The 25,890-nt window shown below is 37.4% G+C and overlaps 1 protein-coding gene across 11 annotated transcripts in view; it reads left to right on the top strand.

Moving 5' to 3' along the window:
* The window catches only part of LOC127952893 (trinucleotide repeat-containing gene 6A protein-like), a 55,520-nt gene that overhangs the window by 5,396 nt on the left and 24,234 nt on the right, over positions 1–25,890 (top strand). For 2 of the 11 annotated variants that reach the window (XM_052551773.1, XM_052551765.1), the window contains exons 2-3: positions 18,597–18,644; positions 22,093–22,182. The gene's annotated coding sequence lies outside the window, so the exon portion shown is untranslated. Of the gene's footprint in view, positions 1–16,559; positions 17,020–18,596; positions 18,649–22,092; positions 22,183–25,890 lie in introns of those variants that run through there. The other 9 variants (XM_052551771.1, XM_052551768.1, XM_052551762.1 and 6 more) reach the window with 9 other exon arrangements.

The raw sequence follows: 25,890 nt of genomic DNA, 5'->3' as shown, positions 1-25,890 counted from the left end.
AGGAGATGGGTAGTGTTTAGGAAAAACTGTTTTGTCGAAATTTTTACACTTCACCTGTAACTGCCCTTAACAGTTAGGCATACAGCATTACTGTACTTCTGCTTCAACAATGTGAGTTATTATCTATGAATGTGTATGTTTTTGTTCATGTGCATTTGTCAGGTCAGGAGTGCTTAGGCCAAGGTTCGGTCAAGGTTAAAGGCCACTTTGTGCTCAGACAACAGAGCAGACTGGCCAGTGTGATGGGGTCAAAGGTGAGCTCATTAGCCTCAGATTAGTTGCGGTTTAGCAGAGCAGAGTTACAGGCAAGACACAAAGACACCAAAAAGCATCACATTTACAATATCACTCTTCTTTAACTGATGTATTTTAGCCATGACTGTTTACAAGACAAGTATGATTAGTAGCAGCCATACAAATGACAGTTTCTCTGTAGTCAATGTAAAATAATGATTTAATTATTTTTTTATTCAGCCATACTTTTTCCACCATATACAGAGTTATAAGCCATAAGCCAAAACAGGCAGATCAAGGATGAATCACTAACTTAACTGAAGCAAAATAAAAGGCTTAAAAAATTCAGAAAAAGACAAAGGTACAAGACTGTAATTAAATTATTTTGTAAGGCAGTAACTAGGCCTACTCCTCCAATGTAAAGACTGAATTAACATACTATTATTTAACAACTTTAGAGCTCACTATGTGTCCAGAAAGGTAAATATATTATTGCTTAAAATCTGTTTCCTTGTAGAGAAAATAAATAAGAATGGGAGACAATATTTTTGCTGCACTAACAAAAGTATTACAATGTTTGTTTTTGGAAATGGTATCAGTTTTTTAAATATCATGTATTATCAAGATATTATTTTAAATACCTCGAAGTGGAGATGAATATGGTAGTTAGTCAGTACTGTGATATATATCAAATTTCATTCATATGGGTCGGTGACATTTGAGGTGTGCACTTCCTAAACTAAAGGTGTATGCATCCTTCCACTGCTATTTATGTTCTTTTAAGACGGGGAATTTGCTTTGGTGTCATTTCTGTAATTTAACTTTTTATGTATTGTAGTCCAAGTAAATGTTAATCTCAATATTCATGGGCAAACTCATGGTAAAATGGAAGCAGATACTCAATATTGTCAATTAGACCCTTTAAAGCACCTTCACCGGAAAAAAAGCATGCATGAAATTGAATGTAATCAGACATGGCATTTGTTATGGGATCCTTGTGTGTGCTTTTTATGAGGGCACAGTCCTCATGGGTCTCGTGCATGATATGGGTGTTATAATTTACTCATCTAGGGTTGAGGATGAGGTGAATAAAGTGGAGAAGGGAGCGCATGCAGTGTGTGAGCGGATGAGGAGATGATGTATACGCCTGCGGCTGAGAAGAGAGAAAATGAAACTGGCATACAGATGGATTTTTCCTCTACCTACAGCTGTGCACAACTAATTTAACCCAGTTACCATAATGAAATGAAGTAGCTAGCACTTCATAAAAAATCCAGACCGGGACCTCAGCTGTAAACTGGCAAGAGAGCATGGGCTTATATTAATCAATGGTGATAATGCAGAACAACACTCACCACGGTTCTGGTTTACTTTGTGTGTGTGTGTGTTAGGTGGGGAGGTTGGGGGGTATGTCTAGACTGAATTATTCTCTAGAGAGTGAAGGAAGACTTGAAATAGAACTGATATTTGACTTTGTGAATGTTAGCATCACTCACCCATTATTGGTTAAATGATGCTGATGCTAATGCTGCTGCTTCTGCTAGTGCAAAGAATGCTTCTGTTTACTATGAAATTACACTTAAGGAGTCACAGCACACTCTATATACACTTTTCAGAAACTTCTGCATTTTATTGACCTTAGTTAGGTACAAGAAAGTCAGTTTTCTATATGCTAATTTGCTAAATGCAGTGGGAGCACTTTGTTTTCTGGCTCTTCTTAGCCACTTTCCTCAAAAGCATATTGACTGGCTTTAAACTCTAAGAGCTGTAATTTACATGTCAGACGTTTGCTAAGCAAAACTGTGCTATTTTCTGAAGATGATGTTGAGCGGGTGAAATCCTATGGTTGGTGCTAATTTAATTATCACAGGAGTGTGGACAGTTGAGACAGTGGATCACAGCCCTCAAGTGCTTTTTGATTAATAGTCACTTATGGGGTTCTGGGCGTCAAACACGGCTCAGCATGTGAATTAGCATCTCAAAGGGAAGAGAGGCTGATGACATCCTATTGAGAGGGAAATGACTGAATTTCTGCAGACCTGTCCTTTTAAGTTTGACTCTTCACCAGGGTCCATTACAATAGAGAAATGCGGGACTGAGTGTCTCCTGTGTACTACGTTTGCATTAGATTTCACTGTACTCTGCTGGATGTATTGTTATATAAAAGGCTCCCAGAGAATGGAAAGGTGTTGGTTTGTGAAAGTGTTTGCCGCTGGCTTGCTGTTGGGTGAATGACCTGGGCTTGTCTGCATCACTAGAATCACTGTAGACATCTATTTAAATTACACTTAAAAAAAATGTTGTTACAAAATTATTTTGGCAGCTGTGGTAAAAAAAAAAAAAGGAAAATGCTGAAAAACTGTACATTTTACAGTATAAAACTGTAATTTACCAACACGAACATTTGAACGTAAACCATTAAATTCAACAAGTCACTCTGCTACTAAAATCTGTTATGTACCTTTAACATGTACAACCACTATAATAATTCAGTTGGTAAAAACGAAAGCCACATGAAGAATCAATGTAGCTTTTCTACAAGCTGAGGTTTATACTAATACACAAAAGGTGAATAGAGTAATACACACAAACACAAAACACCATGGTAACATACATGACACTTAAATAATACAATAATTATTCGTTAAACAACGGAAGATGTAACATAGAACTCTTATGTGCATAACTATTTAAAAAATTCTTAAGAAAGCTTTTTTTTTATTCCTCAATACTTTCAGGAGTGTGACACAGGGAATTCTTGGAATATCGGTTCACATTTTTTGAATGTAAACTATATGTTGATTCGTTTTTGTTTTTTACTTCGAAAACTGTACAGTTAACATACTGTAAAACTGTCATACCATCAACTTATTAATAGTTTTGTTCCATAAAACATAAAAATCAGCTTAAGCCAGGTTTTTTTTTTGTTTTTGTTTTTTTAAATGTATATTTATTTATATACTATGATAGTATTTATTAATATTTTGAAGTATCTTTTGTGTTTTATATTTTAAATAAAATTTTTAGTGTAGGTAGGTTTTTTTTCCAATTATGGCTTTAATTAATTTGTAGCTTTTTAAAGCTTCAGCTTATTGGATTTCAGTTAGTTGGCAAGGCAACAAAGTTTTTCATAAGATGTTTACATTTTATATTATGTCCGCTTTGCATCAATTACAGAAAATCATTTAAGGGGATCATTTACCCAAAAATGCTGTCATCATTTACTCACCCTCACATTGTTCCAAACCTGTATGACTGACTTTCTTCTGCTGAACACAAAAGAACATATTTTGAGGAATGTGTTATTTGGACACCAGTGTCTTTAAAACATCTCGTTTGAATAAAGAAAGGACTCTTATGGAACTAAATAAAACAGAGAATAAATGACACCGTTTTCATTGTTGGGCGAACGATCCCTTTTAAATGGGCTTCGGGACGGTGACCGTTAATTTACTAGACCAATGCAGAACCTCTTTTAACCTTTCTTTTGTTTGGACTCATGCATGCTGTATCTGGGTGGTGCAGCTTTGCCATTGTCTTTCTGTTCGACCAGACCTCACATCAATCATAAGCAATTCAGGCCACATCATGGTCAGCTGCAGGGCACTGAGAGTGATTCAGCACACTGATGTGTCCAGGTTCGCTTTTCCCTTTAATCAGGAGAAAAGTCCTAGTTAAACAAGTTCAACTGGAAATGTGTCATCATCAACATATCATCCAGTACCACAGCTGTAGCCAAATAAATCTGACAGCACCAGAGTTCAGATGACTGCTAAATGGCTGCTTAGTTGGTCCATACTAGTGAAAGGATATGAGTGAGCCCCTTACCCAATACCAGACATCTGGTGGAGATCCCATGTGGGGGGTAAAGGTTTTAAGGTAAATTATAAGGCTAATACTTAAATTAGACTCAGATTTAAAGCTGTGCCGTTTTCCATGTAATTGAAAAGTTATACACATGCCCTACCCATATATTATATTTCTACATTCAATAATGATGCCTGTAAGATCGTTATACATTTATACAATGGATAAAAAATAATAAAGACATTTTTTTGCTCTGTATTTTTACATGCACTCTATAATTTCTGTTACTGCTGCACTCCTTGATCTTTTTAACTCAATGACTTATCCCCATGGAGAAAAAGAATGTCCTCATCCTTCTTTCGAAATCATTCGTCTGGCTTCTTTTTCCTGTTCAGTGTGATTAAATCAAACACTTCGTGCCAGAGCTCATATCAAGGGCTCCATCTAACAACACATAATTAGCCCTAGCTGTGGCCTCTCCATTGTCCAGGCAGCACGTGCGCACCCCACAGTGAGGATGGATTAGGGGAATATGTGCCAAATTAAAATCCCACTGAGGGGTCAGTCCTGTTTGTTTTCCTTTTTTAATTCCAACCTAAGCCTTCTGAACACAATGCTTACAGCTCTGGCCAGGACAGATCACATGCAGCAATGGGGAGGTGTTTGGTTATAGCCTAATGTCTACTCAGACCGGTTCTTCCTGTATACAGGTTCATATTACAGGTTGCATATACTGTAATATATGTTGATATGTATTATAATTTTTTTTTTTATCTTGTGTGTGTAACAGTTGGAAAAAACTGAAATATATACAATTGTTCAAATGTTTAGGTCGGTAAGTTTTTAAATGTTTTTGAAAGAAGTCTCTTATTGCTCATTTGAGGCGGCATTTATATGATTAAAAATACAGTAAAGCCGTGATGTTGTGAAATATTACTTCACTTTAAAATAATTGTTTTCTATTTGAAAAAAAAGTGTAGTTTATTCCTGTGATGCAAAGCTGATTTTTTAGCATCATTACTCCAGTCTTCAGTATCACATGATCCTTCAGAAATCATTATAATATACTGATTTACTGCCGAAGAAACATTTATTGTTATTATCAATGATGAAAACAGCTGTGCTGCTTAAACTTTCGTGTAAATATAAAGATAAAATATATATCCTTATTTAAATGTAAATACCTGTACTATCACTTTTGATCAATTGAATGCATGTTTGCTAAGTATTAATCCATTTCTGAAAAAAATCTTACTTAAAGGGGGGGTGAAATGCTATTTCATGCATACTGAGTTTTTTACACTGTTAAAGAGTTGGATTCCCATGCTAAACATGGACAAAGTTTCAAAAATTAAGTTGTACGTTTGAAGGAGTATTTCTGTTCCAAAAATACTCCTTCCGGTTTGTCACAAGTTTCGGAAAGTTTTTTTCGAGTATGGCTCTGTGTGACGTTAGATGGAGCGGAATTTCCTTATATGGGTCCTAAGGGCACTTCTGCCGGAAGAGCGCGCGCTCCCGTATAGCAGAGCACTGAGAGCACAACAGGCATTCGCTGATCAGAGCGAGAGCGTCGCGAAATGTCACAAAAGGAGTGTGTTTTTGGTTGCCAGGGCAAGACAACCCTGCACAGATTACCAAAAGAGAAACAGCATTAAGGGACCAGTGGATGGAGTTTATTTTTACAGAGCATCAACGGAGTTGTGCAAGTGTTTGTGTTTGTTCCCCTGCATTTCGAAGATGCTTGTTTTACAAACAAGGCCCAGGTTGACGCTGGATTTGCACATCGTTTATTTCTTAAGGATAATGCAATCCCAACGAAAAAGGGTCACGATCGTGTGTTGGAACCACAGGTGGTGAGTAAAACTGCTTCAAATATCTCTGTGTTATTAACTTAGCTATCGGTGTGTAAGCACATCAAGTAAACAACATGCGATGTTGTCATCAAACTGAACGAGTAAAACTGCTTCAAATATCTCTGTGTTGTTTACTTAGCTATCGGCGCGTAAGCACATCAAGTAAACAACATGCGATGTTGTCATCAAACTGCACTTTCCACATGTACAGCTTAAAAAAAAAAAAAAAGACGACAAAGTGGAAGTTAGTCATTTTCCAAAACCGCTAAGCAAATATATACAGTTTCAGTACATACCACATAGAGAAGCCTTTGCTGATGCTGCTCTTGTTAAATTTCAGCCTCTGGATCTGTGTCACAGCTTCCAGACGCGCTCAACACAAAATCCTACTGGCGCTCGTGATTCTTTAGCTCCGCCCACACGTCACGCCTCTAGGCGCTCGTGTTTTTCCGGGAAAAATCAGTACAGACTATCTTTCTCTTATGAATATAATAAAACTAAACTAGTGAAAACGAGCATTTCACCCCCCCTTTAAACATTCGAACAGTGTCTATGTACAATAAATAAATAAGATAATAATGCATACAAAAGTAAATTGTTGTGATAAACTTTTCACTCAAACTGCTTCTTTTTTTTAGACAATAGAATTTATTAATTTAGATAATAATAATATATATATATATATATATATATATATATATATATATATATATTAAAAGCTTTTTTTGAGCCTGCCTCACTGTATGTGTTTGAAAAAATCAAATAGTTTCATTTAGTTTTGCCGTACTGTAGTGAGACATCCTGCAGTCCTTGTCATACAAGACAAATGAGCTCCATCCCACTGGTGTAAAATATGTCCCAGTGAGAGCTTTTTACACTGCATTGTAGCGTAGGCTCTGTAACTCTGTGTATGCGTGTAGGAAAGTGTTATCCTCATCTATCACACATATTGTGTACTGTCACTCATAGTGCCTTCCTCCGTCAGCGAGGATTGCCCCAGCAGACGGCCAGAATCCTGAACATGATCAATCAGGCCAATCAAAACAAAGTGAGTAACAGATAACCGAGAGGAAAAACAGACGGAAGAGGCTCCTTAAAGCGCTTTCATTATCACAGGCTTATTTACAGCCAAGTGGAGCAACACATAATGAATTACCATTTGCCTCTCTAGTGTGCCGTATATTTGACTCTTTGTGGGCTATTATGACCCCCCCCCCCCCATTCCTGAAAGAGGAGACCGTATTTGTCGAGGAGTAATTATGTAACGATTTGCTTTCATTTATTCAATCGCAATACATTCTCACTCATTTAAAATTAACCACAATGCATTGCTTCTGTAATTGCTTTAGTAGTTAAGGACGCAGCAATTGCCTATTAAACAGAGTGAAGCTCCAAACAATCACACTTCAGGCCTCCGTTTCAGTGGTCTGCGTGTTAATACCAGGCGTAAATTAAATCTGTGTCGTCTGATGGCTTGTGATTCACCTGAGACAGCAGTGACAGATGTTACAGATGTAAACAGGCTAGACCTCTCCGCCCGGGACAACGGCCCACCAAAGTCTATGGGGCCTCACTGATATTCACAAAATTACTGTTTTAATGTGTCTTTGATCAAAGAAATGTAGCCCTGGTAAACATAAGAGCATAACATTTCTTTTAAAAACATTGTACAATCTGACCCAACCCCAGACATTTAAACAGTAGTGTATTTATTATGTATAAATCTATTTGCAAATATGTATAAATAAATGCCCTTTTTTCCCAACAAACTGTAGACACAGGATTATGATATATGACAGACAGCAAAGGGTACATGTGTTTTGCCTGAAAAATGAATCTCTTTTTAAACAATATTTAATATACTTTGAATTCAGATGTGTGGTGTTGTCTTTAAACTCTTAGCTGAGAATGGAGCATTTTCTAGATTTTAGACACGGGTCTTAATTCCTAATTGGCTGCTGATATACTGAAGGGACTTGACGGTTGACAGCCGTACTGCAGGGAGTGTTTGATTTCGTTTTGCTAGCTGGTTGAGAAAATAAGCAGACAGAAAACAGTTTGTGATGCCCAGCAGGCTTCTTGTCTGATTGTCTGCCTCCTGAGTCTTTGTTTTTTCTTGTACGTAAGCTTCAAATCTACAGCTGTCCCGTTAATGACGAGCATTTCACTTGCACTTTAAAGCAGAAGTCTGTATAAACCGATATTTGATGTCCACTGCTTGACAGTTTGTTAGACGTCAGGTATTCCTGTTCCTGTGTGATCATTTGTAGGACATTAGATACATTAGTGCCCCTGCGAGTCGATTTAGTGACTTTGCATTATTGAAAACCTGATAGGGCCAGGAAATTAACTGGGAATCATTTTGATTGGGTACCCATGGTCAGGACGGGGAGGTGTGCAACCTTATCCCTCACATGAATAAATAATCTTCTTTTGTACGGCCTTATCTCTGCTCACTATGCCAATGCTCTGGAGAAAACACAGAGTGGAAATATCCCTGTTCTTTTTAGAGGTCTGGAAGGGAATCCAATGCTGTTTTTCCACTATGGGTTAAAACCTTTGTGTCTGAGGTTCATCTTGTTTTCCATTCTAGATGTTTCCAAGCCATAGTCCTGTGCAGGCCCACACAGCTAATTCAAGTGGCCTTTAAAGGCGGCATGAGCCAAAACGTACAATAAAACATCAGTTTGCACAATTAAAACTAGGCTGGTGGATAAATCATGATGTCCTAAAATCATATGAGACAGTTAACTATATGCACTAAAATAATGCTTTGATTATTAATCATACTGTTTTTCTAGATAATAAAAGTATATATCATTACCAACTGATGTGCTGAAGAGGTTTCACAGACAAAAGGGATGAATGTCTTATAACCAGGGAATCTGCCAGCATCTTACCTGCAGGGTAATACCTGGGATCTACTCATTATTAAGCTTGAGAGGTGAAGATACTCATTACAGGACATTCTCAGCCACCAAATCTCCCTGTGATCTGCTGGAAGTGAAGTATATTAGCATTTGGCTTGTAATGAGCGAGGTTGTGCTACTGTTATTAGGAAACATCTGCTCTGGTGTGAGACTATTGTGTGCCTGTCTGGCCTCCTAATGCCACTACTGTACCCAGAGACTGAGGTCTCGGTGGGAGATCTACAAAAGGGTCAGATCTCTCCAAGCTGTTGATGTTAGTAGGCTTCCATTTCAGATACCTGACCTTAAGGATACCTGAGATACAAAATAAATGTCAAGTGGCAAGTTCTTAGATATCTGAATCTTTGAGCATGTGTGTCTGTGTATAAACAAAATCAATAAATATATACATATATTTACATGTCAAAAGTTTGGAAGCATTACAATTTGTAAATTTTTAATGAAGTCTTTTGTACTTATTAAGACTTCACTTATGTGCTCAAAATACAGTAAAAAATTAAACATTAACATTATAAAACAGTGGTACAATTTAAGCCATTATTCCAGTCTTCAGTGTCATGTGATCCTTCTTTTTTAAATGAATTAAATGCCTTCATTCAGCAAATATGCATTAAATTGATCAATAATACTAAAAACATTTATAATGTTATAAAGGATTCTATTTCAAATAAATGCAGTTTTTTACATTTCTGTTCATAGAATTCTGAAAAAAAAATCATGTTAATCTAATAAGACCAGTGTTTTCATTTTGAGAATTTCACTCTCTCTCCTCACAATGTTTTTTTTTTTTTTTTAGCAAAAATGAATTCTTATTAAAAAGTGTTAATTTGTACATAATAGCATAGTTGTATATAATATATAAGCTATGTGACTTGTACAGTATAGCTTGGATATGTTTTGTTATAACAGCTGAATAAGGAAAAATGGGCAAACATCATTGTTACCCATGTGTTCCAGCTATTGTCACCTCGCTCCATGGCAAGCAGTTGCATCCAGATTTGAATAAAACCAATTTGTGCAGGACAATGAATATTTCAGTTCCTAACAGACAGCGTTAAAAGGAAATCTGCATGGAAAGATGATGGTCTCATGGCAATTTATTTCTGTAATACCAGCTTCCCCCTGCCTGCTATCACCCCCCACTTACAACCCATAGATTGGATCTGTGTGAATTGAATAGAGTTGGTCCGCTGAAATATGATGCATTACATCTCCTGTCTGCTCTGCTGTTGCCACGGCAACGGGCGTCACATTGGCTGGCCCAACTGCACACACGTTCTGCGGTAATGAGCACTTGGCAAGATGCCAGGGCAAAATCCAACCAACCTCGGTTCTGGTTGTTTCATTTTCCAGCATTTACAGCTCATATTTCACAGATTCGCCCTGCTTTTTTCACCGTGAAAGCATGCTCACATCAGAGTCCAGTGATGCACTCTCAAACCTTCTTTTTGTCTGTGATAATTACCGTCATCTCGTGCCGCCCATGGCTCACTTTAGGATCAGTCAGCAGGGAAACATACCTGACTTTATTTATTATTCCTGCAGTCAAACCCATTTTTGGACCCTTCATGATTGTAGGACCTCGAATCAGTTAAGACGTTTTCACCAAAAATTACATTTTTGTCATCATCTCACTTTTTTTGGCCATAATATAAGTCAGATGTAGTGCAGTGTTGTTTTGGACCCCACTGACTTTCACAGTACGGAAAATGAAAAAAAAAAAAATAAAACACAATCTGCTAATTATTTCCTTTTGTCATTTCAAACTCATTCTGCTTTGGATATACCCCTTAAAGTATGCATAGCATATGGTTTTATGTCTCTTTATTTGACAGAGAAAACATACATATCCACATTTCTCAAATGAAAATCAAGTTTACTTGATACAGCCTGATGGTTTGAATCAAACTGCATCCAAATGAATAGTTAACTGTAGAGCTTGTTGGCTCCTCCTGGAATCCCAGTAATGTTAATGCTAATCAATTCAATTAACATGTCAAGAGATCCTGTGCTGCTCCTCTCTACATGCCGGACAGTGTTTCTCATGGAAGCCTGCCCTGTGGTGAAGAGTCTTTTGTTATACTAAATAAAAACACATGGATGGCATTCAGGACCTGGGGCTGTGAGGAGACCCGTTTGCTACCTGACACCCTGCCAGGCTCCTGGCTCCGAATAATACACACACTTTACTGCACCGTTATGCAATAAAAGATTAATAGAAGATACCGCCAAACACATTACTGAACATTTATCAGTGTTTAAAGTTGTTCTACTGTAGAACTAAAGTAACCCCCTGCAACAATGGATGTATTTTATCTGTAGAAACTTTTGAGAATGCAAACCTGTGCAGTAAAACTTCTTGTAATGTTTACAGAAAAAAAAAGGATAAATGCTACAATAAAAACCTGTGGTAAATTACCTTACCATGTACAGTAAAAATCTGCAAATGGTTTAAAAATCACATTATCTGTGATTTTACTGTAAAATACTGACACATTTATAGTTTTTGAAAGTTAAAACTATGAGTTGCTAATTTACAGTGGGAAGAAAAACAGTAACAAACGATATAATTAGAATTGATGTAAATTATTTAGTTTCTTCTCATTGTTTCTTCATGTGTGTTGACCATCTGTATGTGTTTATAGGCCTTATTTTACAGACAGGCCACATATAATTAAGTCTGATAAATCATGTGGCTTTATATTTATACTGCTTTTATGGTGGTTATCAGTACATTTTAAAGTAGAAAGCAGATTGAGACTGCGATATGAACATTAAATCATGCAATAAAATATACACTGTACAATGGTTTTGCGAAAGGTGTGAATAAAACAAAGATTACTGAAGGATGTTTTACAAGAAAATTAAATTTGTTACTATTTGTCTGCCTCAAAATTTCATGATTAAATTAGTGTTATTTAATGTTTCTTTGTCATTGTGAAATGTACCAGTAGTTAAAAATAAATAAATAAATAAATAAATTATTACACCTTTTTTTCAGTTTACAGTTGTTGTAAAATGCACATACAATAATATGCCATTCCCTGTTGCCTTAAAACTTTCCATCATATTTTGTCAAATTTCTGGTAACCACAGATGCTGTATTACTGCTATTTTTACTGTGTTACTGCTATTCACTCATTTGCCTTCTGGCTGCTATTTGTGTTCACTGTTCAGAGTCAAAAACATTCAGGTGAAAGCGGCCGTTTTCTCTCTGTGTGTGAAGTGGCAAGATAAAGAAATGCTTTTAAAGTGGCCAGGTCTCCTTCATGTGTGGTTGGTGATGAGAGCAGGCAGTTTTTTTTTTTTTTTTCACCGGAAACTATGATAGATGGCAATGGAAGATGAGCAGTCTGCTCATTAGAGCTGGCGTGAGGGCTGCAGACCTCTATCTGAAGAGCCCTAGGAGAGCAAGGCATCATTAGGGCACCAAATGAGCTCCACTCATCTCTCCAGTCATTGGCCAGGTATATTTTTTCATTCTTGTCAGTTCTTATCTTTGAATTGGAGCTGACATAGTAGATCTTGTAAGTCTTAAACTGATGTTTGGCAATTAGTCGTGAAAATCAGGTAAGCAGATTATTTTCAAATAGTTTGTGGTTTATTTCAGTAAACAAATGCAGTTTTGACAGTTAAAACTGTTCAACTAATGCTTTTGGTTAACGTGCACTTGTCAGAAACATTCCAGCTAGTTGCTCTTGCAGTAAATGTAAATGTAAAACAGTTAAAGCTGTTTCCGGATGGTTTGTGGTGGTCTCTGCTGGTTTGGAGCTGGTCTGAAGACCTTCTCTGGGATACGAGGATCCAAAACACAAATATATGCTGGTGACCAGCTTTGCTGATGGACAAAACACATTTTATTTTGAAATGTTGTCACTTCTGGGTAGTCATATCACATGGGGATAAGCAGGTATTTACCTGGCACAACTTCCTTTGTAGTGGGATGGAGAAATGGAGTGAGTAGTTGGAATGTTCCACTTCTATTGGTAGTTTTGTTTCTTGTTTTTAAGGCTGTACCATACCTTGTTCTTTCTGCATATTGTAGTCCATTCATCACTGACTACTGACTGCTGCTATACGGGATAAAAACTATTCATGGACAGGGAATGGGGCTATAACTTATAAGGGACCAGGTCAAAGTTTCTATTTACTGTAGTGGATTTGGTCATGGTGTGCGTTCATTTTAAGGTCTATTTTGTATCATTGGGAGAGGCCTTCTTTACCCCTGCTTACAGAAACACCCCCCAGTGAGACGGAACAATGTCGGCCACAAGGGTGTCCATCTATGTTATGGATATGATTTTGACCCAGGTCAGATCAGATTAGCAAATCTACAAAAGCAAAAAAGTCACCTTTAGGCATGGAAATTGTTTCCATGAAAGATCCTTCCTTGAATTTGAGGGTTTTATTATTATGCTTCAGGGTTCCAGGCTTTACTTTTAGTCGAAGTGACGTGATCTTTGAAGTATATGTGTGACATTTACTTTTAAAATTCATACACTTCTGGACTTTTCTCCATACAGAAGAGTGAAAGTGTGTCTCGTCTAGAGGACTTCACAAGTCTAAACTCAAATGCATGCCTTGCAGTTGAAACACATTACACAGATAGGTGTGGATTATTGAGATGAGGGTGGGATGAGCACATGCAAATGAGTCTCATTTGGACCGGAGCAAAGTTTTTGACTGGAGCTGTAGCAGTTCTAGGTGAAAAAAGCTTCCATCTAAAATATATACTACATGCATACATGAATGACAATAAGATCGCTCTTCCGAGCGTCATTTGCATCTTTATATTGCTTTTACGTGACTGGCTCTGAAACAAGTCAAGCTGTGAAGAAAGAGATCACCAGAAATAAATATGTGAAGGTTAAAGCGTGGAGCTCCAAAAATATATTTTGCAGTGTTAATCAAATTGGTAATGTTTTTTATTTTTTTATTATTTTAACATAGTCATTGATGTTACTATATATAAGTTACCTTTCTCTGATAGAACATTTTAAAGTGAAAGTTTTACCATGATATTGAAATCTGATTCCATTTCTGTCTGAATACTTATATATAAATATAGTGCTATTTTATGCAATATATAATATAATATACAAATAAATAAAAACATTGTCTTTCAAAAGTTTGGGGTCAGTAAGGTTTTTCTGAAAGAAATTAATCAGCAAGGATTCATTAAATTGAAAAATTACTTGGGGTAAAGGTAAAGTTTTCTCATTTCTATTCATCAAAGAATCCTGAAAAAAAAAGAAAGATTTCCACAGAAATATTAAGCAGCACAATTGTTTCCAATGCGGATAATAATAATAATAATAAGAATTGTTTCTTGAGCAGCAAATCAGCATATGAGAATAATTTCTAAAGGATCATGTGACACTGAAGACTGGAGTAATGATGCTGAAAATATATTTGCCATTACAGAAAAAAAAATGTATTTTTACTGCATTTTTTGTTCAGCAAATGCAGCCTTGGTGAGAATAAGAGACTTATTTTAAAAACATAGGTAAACCAAGCTATATGAACGATCTACGTACATGACGGGGACTGTTTCCATAAACTAGCACAACACAGCAAAAAAATAGTCTCTTACTCTCAAGGTTGAACAGTGGATGAGGCAGTGGTGTGTATTAACATTTATAAATGACAGGGCACATGGCTGTGTGAAAATGATAAATGCCTCGCAGAATAGTGGTCTGATAGATAAATCGAGCCTGGAAGCAGCAGTGCAGGCTGACCTGCGAACGGTCGGACAGGTAATTGGTTGGATGCGGAGTGTAATTCAGCTCCGCCAAATCCCTTTCACAGCTGGCACCCTGTCTGAGAGAGTGACTCTTGGGGGATGGGTGAGAGACTGATAGAGATTGAATATAATGATGGGGTAGTGGAGGAATTGGGCGAGAGCAAATGAAAAATAGCGCCCTTGTCGGTGAGACTCTTGGTACATCTGGGGACCAGAGAATAATGAGGATTAGGGGGACAGAGGTAAAGACGAAAGAGGGGAAGGCAAATAATGCAAGTGACATGTCACATCTGCATGAGCATATTTATTTTATTTTTTTTAGCAAATTTTGCCAACTTGCAAGTTTTATTGATTGAAATGTAGTGTATATTTAAACCATTTTGAAATATAACACCAGCGCAAAAGACCTCACTATAAAGTGAGTTTGAAAGCGAGTCTCTGAGAGCCAAAGCCAGCCGTGTATTTGTCATGCAAAGCTGTTCCCCTCCTCCTGCCCTGTCTGCCCGAGCACAATGCATCTGCCCGCGTTCCCAGGCTCCCCTTGCTCTCATCGGTCCGGGAGGGGGGAGAGCAGCCCACTGGCCTGACCAAACTGACCCCTGTCCTACTGCAGCTAGCTCACTCACAAGCAGCTGGCCCCGGACCTCCACTGATCATCAATATTCATGCCTCATACAAAATTCATTCTCTGTACCGCAGTTGCCGAGGCCTGAGCTGTCCCGAGCACCATGCAAAGTTACTTTCTTATTTTAAGACATCTGTAATGATCCGGATTAAATATGACTCACATAATAATTTGGAAAGACAATAAAAAGATATCCTTGGTTTCAAAAGACATATAACGCTATTAAAGAGCTTTATATTTAGACAATGTAAAAGTGAATGATTTAATATTGTTTGAGATTGCAAAGGGCTTATTCATGTGATTTCATACCGGTGATTGTTGACATTGTTTTGTAACAACATCTTACTAAATATCTGTGTTGTACCTCTGAACTCAATGGAATGTGGCTCTACCTGCTCGTGTATTTTTAGTATCCTACTTTTGTGCAATGATACTCAAATTAAAATGTTATGTAAAATCTCAGATCAAGTTTGGGTTGTTTTCTGTTTGAAAGTGGCTCAATCGGTGTGGTTCCTGCCTAGCGAGGCAGAATGAGCGCTTCGAAAGGACAGCACAGCCCAGCCACTTTCAACTGTGTGCCTCTGCTTTGTCTTCAAAGTGAAAACGCAGGCAAATTCCAGACTAAAAGCTGGTCTGTGTCTATATTGTTGTAGATTTATTTAGGTTTTGCACTTGGTTGGTGTTTTTGCCTTGTGCTGAAAGAGAATTTCATAATGGTGAAGGTATTCACTGTAAACAAACAACTGAACAATGAGGGATCTGTTTTGTCTTGGTAGTTTCCCTAAAAGTGTTTCAGCTTAGTTTATTCACAGAAAAGTTCTCAATACAACATATTCAGACAATAAGAACATCAATGTACAATGTATAATTTATGAAGTGATTTTTTTTAAATATGCCATCCATTAAAAACATAATTGAAAGATGCAGTCTAATAAATACATTTCATGAATACATTAAATTTAATAAAGTGAAACTATTTTTTTCTAAAAAGCTAATTCAGTGTTTGACTTTTTGTTTGTGACACAGGCTAACCAATTGCTTAAACATGGCCTGTATTATTTACTTTTATTATATATTGGGATTATTTTTACCCCATTGTCCTTAAAATGTATGCTGGTTTCAGCATGACAATCTTATTTTCTTAAACTGTCTGTAAATAAGTTAAAATTCCCATCCGTTTGAAAGAAATATTCCTTGATGGCATTATTCCGGATTATTTGTCCATTCCTATTCGCTTGGTCTGTTTTTTTCCATGTCATATAATAATTTTCACATTATAACCCAATTATTTTCCCTCCAAACTTTTAATTTATATCGTTGGCAACTCATCGAATATTAGTGAAACGGCAAAGCCACCAAGACGAGTCTCGGTTAACCGTCAGCTCTGGCTGCGTTTCAAAGCCGAGTGAGCTTCCTACCTAGACATCATTTTGGGTCTTTTAAATGAGTTAATCTCACGCGTCACTCATCATACCTGTTTTAGAACTTTACTTCTCAGTTCCTTTAGAATTCCCTACGATGTTCAAAAATACCCCACGTGCCCGCGAAGCCCAAAAGTGCAGTCTAGCTAGACGGCTCACTTGTTTTTGAAACACGGCCTCGCTGTGGCCACCATTTTGGAGGCGAGTGTGTAGCTTTGGAGGAAGTGCTCTGAGAGCGGCGCTTGAGCTCTTCCTGCAGTTAGGCATGAATGCATGAACGCGAGAGAAGAAAATGGCGATCGAGCAGGACAAATGTTTCCCCTCTTAGACTCTGCAAGTGTGTTGAATTTCTATAGCCTTATCATTTGCTTTCATTTCATCTCTGCTGCACTTTAAACTACAAGAGGTGAGTCTCGCGGTTTGTTCGTGTGAATGTTGGTGATTTTTATCCATATAACATCTAGCAGCGTATCTGCGATATCTAAGCTGAACACAGCACTGGATTAATGTTTTACTATGTTTGCATGATAGTCAAACAATGGGATTGTTTTATAAATATTGTCTGCTCTCTGAATTATGTCTAAAAGTCTAAATGCATCTTTGTGTAGTAACGTAACATTTCTTGAACACTGATCTCCTGCTTTCACATAATGGCATCGAAGTGACATTGCAGTCTAAGTGTGTCGTTACTAACACGTTTACAAATATAAAAGTCGACTTTATGAATGCACCGCTTTTTAAACGCGAGGCTTCATTCGTTTTGGGACCGTTTCCTCTCGTGTATTTTGAAAATATGTTGATTTAATGTGAATTTTAATTGACTTTTCTCGACGTCGACACGCTTTCTGATTGCTACCAGCAGCATTTGATCCATAATAACTCAACCAAAATTCAATTTGTGTCGCTGTCTGCTAAAGTGAGCGTTAATAAAACCGTGTTTGATTCGTTAAGCTGTTAAAAGACGCAGGCTTTAGTAGCCAGCTGGTTTGTTAGCACGCTTAGCACGGCTACTGAATTGCGCACATCCACGAACATTATATTTAATAATTTAATAACCAGTTTGCTTTCATTATAAACGCTTTATTCGTTTTAATAACTTAACGTAGTGCGGGGCTTTAAACGCTGTGTATTTATAATGTTCATTTCGTGTGTAACGTCGCGGTAACGTTAGCTTACACCGATGAAAAACGCCACAGAAAAAGCAGTTTCCTTCCCCCAGACCAGAGATAAGAAAATAGTCGCCACAAAGTCGCTCTCTAAGAGAGTAGAAACATGTTTTGAGTGCGTTACGTTGTAATGTTTTGTAAGGGCAGGTCAAGGTTGCTGGTTTGCCCCGTTAGCAGCAGCTGAAGCCAGCGGTGGGGGGAGGAGGAGGGGTCGCTGCTCTCCGCCTTTAACCGACTAAATAAACTATATACCTCATGTTAAACCGAGTCACAGGTTATATTTTTAAGAAGTCTTTTTCTATATTTATCACTTATTGCAAATAATGAAGTCTGGTTGAATAATATAGTCTGCTGATTTGCTGTTCATGCCGGATTGCTCTGTGATTTACGATTAGGAGTGTGTCCGTCCATCACTGTGTAAATATGGGCGAGAGTTGATTTTGGTTTCATGTTTGTGGTGTGAGATGTGATAGGATGTTTGTGGTTGCCATTGGGCATATCACCCAAGTATGTGGCACTTGCATTAGCCTGCTTGTGTAGTTGCTGTTTCACCAGTAATGAAACTGAACATTTTAGAAAGGATATTAATTATTTTCCTAGACTGTAAGGTGCAAAAATTCTTGCTTTGTCATCGCATACTTCAATGTTGTTCACACAATATGTAGCCATCTGTCCAAGAATTAAACTTTTAACCAGATCCATTTTGATTCTCTTAAATGTTTTTTGTAATAGCTATTGGTTGTCAACACTTATGTACTAGAGAATGAAAAGTCAATGTCAAATTCTTAATTTAAGATCTGTGTTTATTTCCTTGCAGAGAATTGGATGCTATTGCCACCAAAGACATTGGAGAGAAGCAACACAGGTGAGTAAGTGCGCTCTTCTCTCTGTAGTCGTTTTCAGTTGTGTGGATGAGCGCTTGCTTTTTCTGAAGCTTGCGTCCTTCTGGGCTTTTCCTATTCATGGCTACTCTGGGCAGCACTAACAAAGCCCGGTCAAAGCAGCGGCTGCTGGTGTAAGCAAATGCAGTTCCGTTTGAATTAAAGGGGTTCCCAGTGCTGAGTAAGCTTTGCTGTTTTAAAATCTTCAACAAAAACAGTGTTTGTGTAGCGCTTTGTGACGCTACTGTATTGCAGTCATGAGTCACAAACCTTTGCCTCCACTGTTTATAGCTGCAGGAGATTGTTGTCATTTTAATATGTACCAGATAAAAACGTCTGATCTACGTCTAGAATACTTTCAGTTTGATTTGTTTTTGTCTTGTTGTTATGCAGAGAAGCATCTGTATATTGCTTAACCGGCATGCTTTTAACTCCAAGTTAATCATAGACAGCTTTTGAGTTTTTCTTATCAGGGAAATGAACATTGCCCCTGTATGGTCATAATCACGTCCGTACCTAACAGTGCCAGGGACTAGATCATAACACATTTGCTTTCACAGTTTGATCTCGTATTGTTTTGTATTTCTAGCATTTAAGCCATTTTTTCTTATTCTTGTTTCTTGAAATGATATGATCACAGTGCTTTTCCTCTGTTGACGCATAATGAGAAAAGCCAAGTTTCGTCTGATCATATTAGTGACTCAGATCTAGGGTTGCACAATTTGGGGGGAAAATCGAATCGCGATTTTTCTGATGAAGACTGCGTTAAAGTTACAGGTTTGCTGTATCTTATATATCAGTATGACTATAATAAGTACCAGTAAATAGAATAATTACAAGATACAAAATAGGAAATTACTATTGTGAGATTTCACTGTAAAATAAGAAACCAAGTATTTTAGAATTATAGTTTACAGTACAACTGTAAAATTGTATTTCTTATGTTTATGGCTGTCTTGATTCAGTTTCAGATGTTAGAGCAATCAAGCTTTTGGTTTGGCGGAAAACTGCAAGGAGCTCCTAAAACTTCTCTTCTGTTGACAACTGCTGGTTTATGAATGTTTGTCATTTAGAATTTGGAAAGATGCATTTATATTAAAGATGGTTTGCGTGTTGTTCACAAATGCACGTTAGAAACGACCCAAAAGAGCACATTGCAGAGACAAGTGGAGCAGCAATTACTTTGAATCGAGCTGTTCTGAAACCGCTGGATCACGAGCTGCTTGTGTGTAAATGAACACAGTGCCTCGCTTCACTCTGAAAACGTTCAGTTGCAGCCTTTGCTATGATTTGACAAGATATCATGTTTTCAGTTTAACTTTGATTAATTGTGCAGCCCTGGCCAGAGCAGTTATTATGTATAATTATTTTTTTATTAATTTTTTAAAAATTTTGCAGTGAAATGAAATGTTCTGGTATGATTTTTAACTGGTCATCTTTCAGCTGTGCTTATGTTGGCGCTTCATAAACAGATGCCCCTGTCTTTGTGTTTGTGTATGGGAGGCTTCTGTTGTTGAGATGGCCATCTGGTTAAACACTTTAAGGAGAAGAGGTTGTTCCTGGGGGAGGGGCAGGCCTGTGAGGCCCCAAGCTCAATCTTGATAGGCTGACTTTAGCCCCTGGAATTGGCTATATTCTTTCTTCACGTCAGATTTTTGTTTGGCCCTCTCAGGTATTTGTGATGCTATGGGCTTATTTTATGAGCTTGAAGGACCCCCAGTTGTTGAAACAGGAGTCAGTGTACTTCTCTACCCCCTACTGTTGGTAACTGCCCTTCTAGCCAAGCTGCTCTATCAGTATGAGGGAAGTCAACATTATTATTGCTGTCTCTTTGAGTCAGTTGTTTTAGCTGTCATATTTTGTCAAGACGTGTGTGTGTGTGTGTGCGCGCCAGTAAACCCATGGCAATGTGAAATAAAAGTGCAGTTTATTTTCATAATGTGTATTTCTGATCTTATTGTGAATGATTCATTGGTGCACATTATTCCAAATATGGCTGTCGTGATATCAAATTTCCAATACACGAATATTGTGACCCAAATAATTCAAAGTGACAATATTATCACTATATATAGAATTTTGTTTTAATAAAATAATAATGCTATCAGTCAAATTCATCCATGACATTCGTTATTTTTTGGCCAATTAATCAGACTCAAAATACAGGTGGAGAGACGAGGATAGTGTTTGTAACCGTTAACTGTACAAAAATAACTGATGATCAACTCCTCCAGCAGACTGGGGTGTCTGAAACCCCGTATTTATGTGCGAAGACTATTTTATCAGTCGGAACTTCTGAAGAAAGTGCCCACACTGGACAAATATGAAACAGAGTTCATGTCACCCACCTGTGTTCCTACAAATGGTCAAATGGAGTACCCTTTGAAAGGCTACATTTTGACTGTACACTTAAGCCCAAAGTATACTTCCTTTTGTACTAGTACGTTAGTGTATACTCCATTTGATGTTGTGCGCAAACGCAGGCAGTTGTAACATGCTCTAGAAAGCTTCATCCGTTTCTGGTGTCTGCTCTGTTTTTCCAGGTATGTTATGGCCGATAATATTTTTTTTACTGTTTTAAACCAAAGCTGAGCTATCTCAACCTCTCGCTCTCAAGCACTTGTCAGTGTGAGCTTTTGTTGTTGCTACAGTCTCCACTATTTTATTGATTTTATTCTGTCACTTTAAATCCATTTTCTACTGTGAAACAACGGCCTGGGACAGTGTTGCCACCTTGTGGCTGATTACTACAAAACAAATTCATTGCGCATGTGCAACCTGCACATACATGTAAAAAGAGAAATATACTTTACCCTAGTGTGCACATAAAAAAAAAAAGTATAACGTGAGGTAAACTGCGAAGATAAAACAAAGTAAAACTAAACTTGGTGATGGTGCTTGCATATAGATTCATGTTCGTGTTGATGCGCCGAGTATAAACTAGGCTCTACTCTTCAAGTGCGGTGCAGTTTAAACAAGTAGCACAGTTTCGTTATGCTTTGTTTAGTTTGGCGTTTGATGTTTCTCATATGCAACAAAAATGGCAGCGCTTGTGAGTTGAACAACGCCAGTGCACCGTTCACAAAATTAAGTCACACAGGCAGAAAATTTTACTGTTGCTGAACTCATTAAGCTCACTTACTACATAAACATTGTGGATCTTACATAAATTAGCAAATCATTGTGCAGAACTAGTGTTGGTAGCCAGGGAAAAAGTTATTGCCGGTTTGACCCACAGATATAGTTGTCTGTTTATAGAAGAGTAATTTCCCAGTGTAATCCGTTAAGGAGATTACCAGAAGCTTTCTCCCTTTAACTAAATGCGTTGCTGCATCATTTATTTGGAGATGTAGCTGTGGGTAACTGTTAGAGTTGCTAAAGATTAAGCCAAGTTATCAAATCTTATCTCCCATTTGATCCTTTCGTTTTCAGGGAAATCATTCGAAACACGGATGGAGAGTGGACGGAGGAAAGTGTAGAGCTCATTGGAATGACGATAAGGAAGAAGGGGCTGGTATAAAGGTAGGAATTATTGTCTGTTTGTGGGACTGAAAATGGCCAATAGCATTTTTAGTAGTCATTTCGGGCTCCGTGTATTGTCACGACATGAACTACCGTGGCATGTTCATAAATTAAATTGCATTATCTGTGTTTACTTCTGATTAGGAAAGAATAGCAAAGCCATCTTATCTTAAGTGACCATACTTTGCCATTTATGCAGACCAATGCACATGGTAGAAACTTGTTAGTGGGTGTAGCATTTTTCCACCGAGTGATGTGGAAAGGCTGATAGCTCGGGTCTTTATCTCTTGACCTTGTCTTCGCGCTCACAGTAGCTTAAGGCTAAACCCAGCGGTGTGGCTGGCATTTGGTTCAGTGACTAAATGCTGTCCTTGGAAAAGAGTTTGAAGGGGTGTCTGTTAAATTTGATAAAATATATGGTCAAATTAAAATAATTTGTGGACAAAATGGAATTTAATCAAATAGGTTGCATAAAACCCTATTTAAAAAGTTTCTTTGATAAGGGAAAAGACCTTAAAGTATTGTGACGTAAATACTGCATTGGCTTCATTTGATATCTGCTGCTCAGATATTCGCAAAGCGAATATCCAAGAATCATGTTTCCAATACCCACCCCTCCCTGGTTACCCCGGGTGACTTTTTACTTATCTGTTGGCCCAGATGTCCTTATGTCGTCTTCATGATACTGAGCCATACTTAAGCAATAAATTTGACTCTATCCTATTGGATGCTGTGTGCATAAAAATGTTTTGCTCCCTTTTATTTTGGCTAGATAATGAACATGCGCTTACACTTGCATTTGTTCCTTAATCACTTTCATACATTCATACATAGTTCATACATATAAAACCAGCTGGAAACTATTTAGTCCTCATGTAAAATTTTGAAACATGTCCCAGTCTACCTTTAAGTTGTTCCTTCCATCTTTTTATTTCTAACAGCTTGGTTTATGAAAAGGGAAAAGTTTGTCATGGTCTTTTTTTTTATGAGTAAAACCTTAGGGTCAAACCCTTGAAGAAATGATTTGTAGCATCTGTTTTGCGAAAAAGGTTTAGTTTGTTGACTAAATCACCTAGCTCTTTTTTTTTTTAGCAATGCCCATACAGAATACAGACAAAATTCACTTGTGGGGAAGAGCCACTGGCAAAGGTGTTCTGCATTTTCTCAGAGGCAATAAAAAGCACTTAAAAATACCATAGCGCCTTAGTGAGATAGTGCCTTGTCCTTTCTGCTTTAATAGTTATGACACATTTATATAGTATAGTATATTTAATAGTCTGACATATGACGCCAAATACGGACAGCCATTTCAAGTCGAGACCTGTTCGTGCATACTTGTAATTTTAAGACAAATTGCAGACCATATCATGTCTGCAAGTTCTTTCGGGAGTGTTGAAGAAAGTGTTTTTTATTGTTCCTTTTTTTTTTTTTTTATATAACTTGACTCCACTTGCTTTATCTTGATGTTTGAACAAGCACAAACTACTAGAGGTGGGAATCTTTAGGCACTTCATGATCCGATTCAGATTCTGGGAGTCACGATCCAATTCCAAAACTAATCTTGAGCTACCTTTTTTCCTAATTCTTCTGTGAAAAAAAAAAAATCTTTATAACTATACATTTTAACCAAAAATGCCATTTCTATGATTTTTGTTTATAGTTGGAATCTCTGTATGTCAGTACTGCAGTCTTAAAAATAGGGGTGTGAATCTTCACTGGTTTCACGATTCATTTCAATTACCATTATCATTATCAACTATGTGTCACATTCTCAGTTTTCAGTAATACTTGCACATGGCTACATTTTCATATAAATTGTAACATTTAATTTGTGCAAAATAATTTTTTTTTTATTAAGCATACTACTTTTTAAAACAATTACTTATTTAAATAAGTTTTATTAAAGTTTCTTTCTCCGGAAGTTTACAGATTTTTTTTTTAACCGCGTTATTACCATTTGTTTATCGTTGATGAGAGACAGAGGCAGCTTTAACAGGTTGCGTTTACACTAATACACAGATCTGTTTCGATATATCAGATGTTCTGTCCTGCTCTGAAAACATAACTGACTGTATTTACCTCAGTTTCATTTAAAAGTATTTGGAGATGCAATTGCGTTTAACCACAGTCCCGATTGAGCTTCAGGACAACAAACACTAAGCGAGCACGAAAGTCTGTAAGTGCGCGGGTTTCGTACATCTAATAGTACTGCATTCCAAACATAACTAAATGCATATCTAAAGTAAAACACGGTGGGTGGAAGCACACACTGTCAAGCAATGCACAAAGCACAAATTCTGTGCAATGAAGCCCGTCACAACACTAGCGCGCACTTGTGCCATTTGCGGGGGGAAAAAAGCTCAATCTATTCCAATTTTAATAATAATAGTTGAAAATACAATCGTAGACTATAATCAGATAAATTTTTTTCTCCCACTCCCTACGAACTACAGTATGTTTTATTTTTATTTTTTCCCTCTCTCTCATTTGTCATTTTTGCATTTTAGCTGTAAAGAAATTCATTAGTATATTTGGTTTTTCTGGAAAGATGCATTCAGATTGGGGGGTGTGATATCGAGAAAAAAAAAAAAAAAAATCAGGCCCCACGGTTCAACATGCATGTGATTCGTGGATTAACTTAAGTATAACCATCATAGAGTGAAAGTTTTACATTTGCACGTTTTCTCTTGCCAATTTACACATCAAAACATTTTAACTTGTGCACTTGTTTTCTGTGCACTCAGCATAGAGAGACTGCGCTTGAACACCGAATTGATTCTTCTTTCACATGCACACAGTTATGTTAAAATACCCGTTTTGGCAAGTATTCTAGTAAAAATAGTTGGTTAAGTGAAAGTAAACTGAGAAAGAAACCAGATGTGTGTCAGTATTAGGTCCATGCATTTGCATGCGTTCTGTGGAAGAACATTCTAACCGGAGCTACTTCTCCAAGTTTGTCTATGGCAATTCACACAGGTATGTTTTACTCCGCAGCGGTTATGACCCGAACAGGCTACAACAGTCCAAAAAAATACACTTATAAATGTACCGTAGTGATTTGGGATAAGACAAGAGGTGATCTGGAAGATGAATTTATGATGTACTCCCTCAATATATACATTTTGCAAAGTTTGAACACAGAAAAAGTTACATAGTGTTGCTTTAAAGAGACAGCAGCCAATAAATACCTGCTTCTGTCTGCTAGTCAAATAACACCACAGCTTCAACAAAGATTAAACTTTAACTTGTGCAGTGCGCACTACTGTTGTTTTACACTTAATTATAATATTTCTGCACTAGTGTTGTCAAAAGACCCGGTACTTCGGTACCAAGTTGGTACTAAAAAAATGAAAATGTCATGGTACCAGGTTTCTGTAAGTACCGGTGGTACCGAGGACACGTTCAAACCCGGTTTTGGATGCATACAGCGCTATGATTTCCGCGAAGAAGAAAGCGCGGACGGAATCTCAATCCAGTCATGGAAATGAAACCTACATTTTAATGTGGACAGTCACGGAATTTGTCAAAGTTAGCATAAATTAATCAAATCTCCATATGGACCAGTATCTGTAAATGTTAAGCCGCAAAAGTTGGATGAAATCTGCATCCTGCATGTTCTGCGTGCATGTCTCTGTGTGAATGAATGAATGGTTTGTTTACTACATAGACTGAAGCGCATGACGCTTGCAATAATGAGGACATAAATAC

Source organism: Carassius gibelio, chromosome B3, assembly GCF_023724105.1.
Source record: "Carassius gibelio isolate Cgi1373 ecotype wild population from Czech Republic chromosome B3, carGib1.2-hapl.c, whole genome shotgun sequence".
Lineage (NCBI taxonomy): Eukaryota > Metazoa > Chordata > Actinopteri > Cypriniformes > Cyprinidae > Carassius > Carassius gibelio.
The sequence above is the reverse complement of the archived record's forward strand: the minus strand, read 5'-3'. Positions and strand labels throughout refer to the sequence as shown.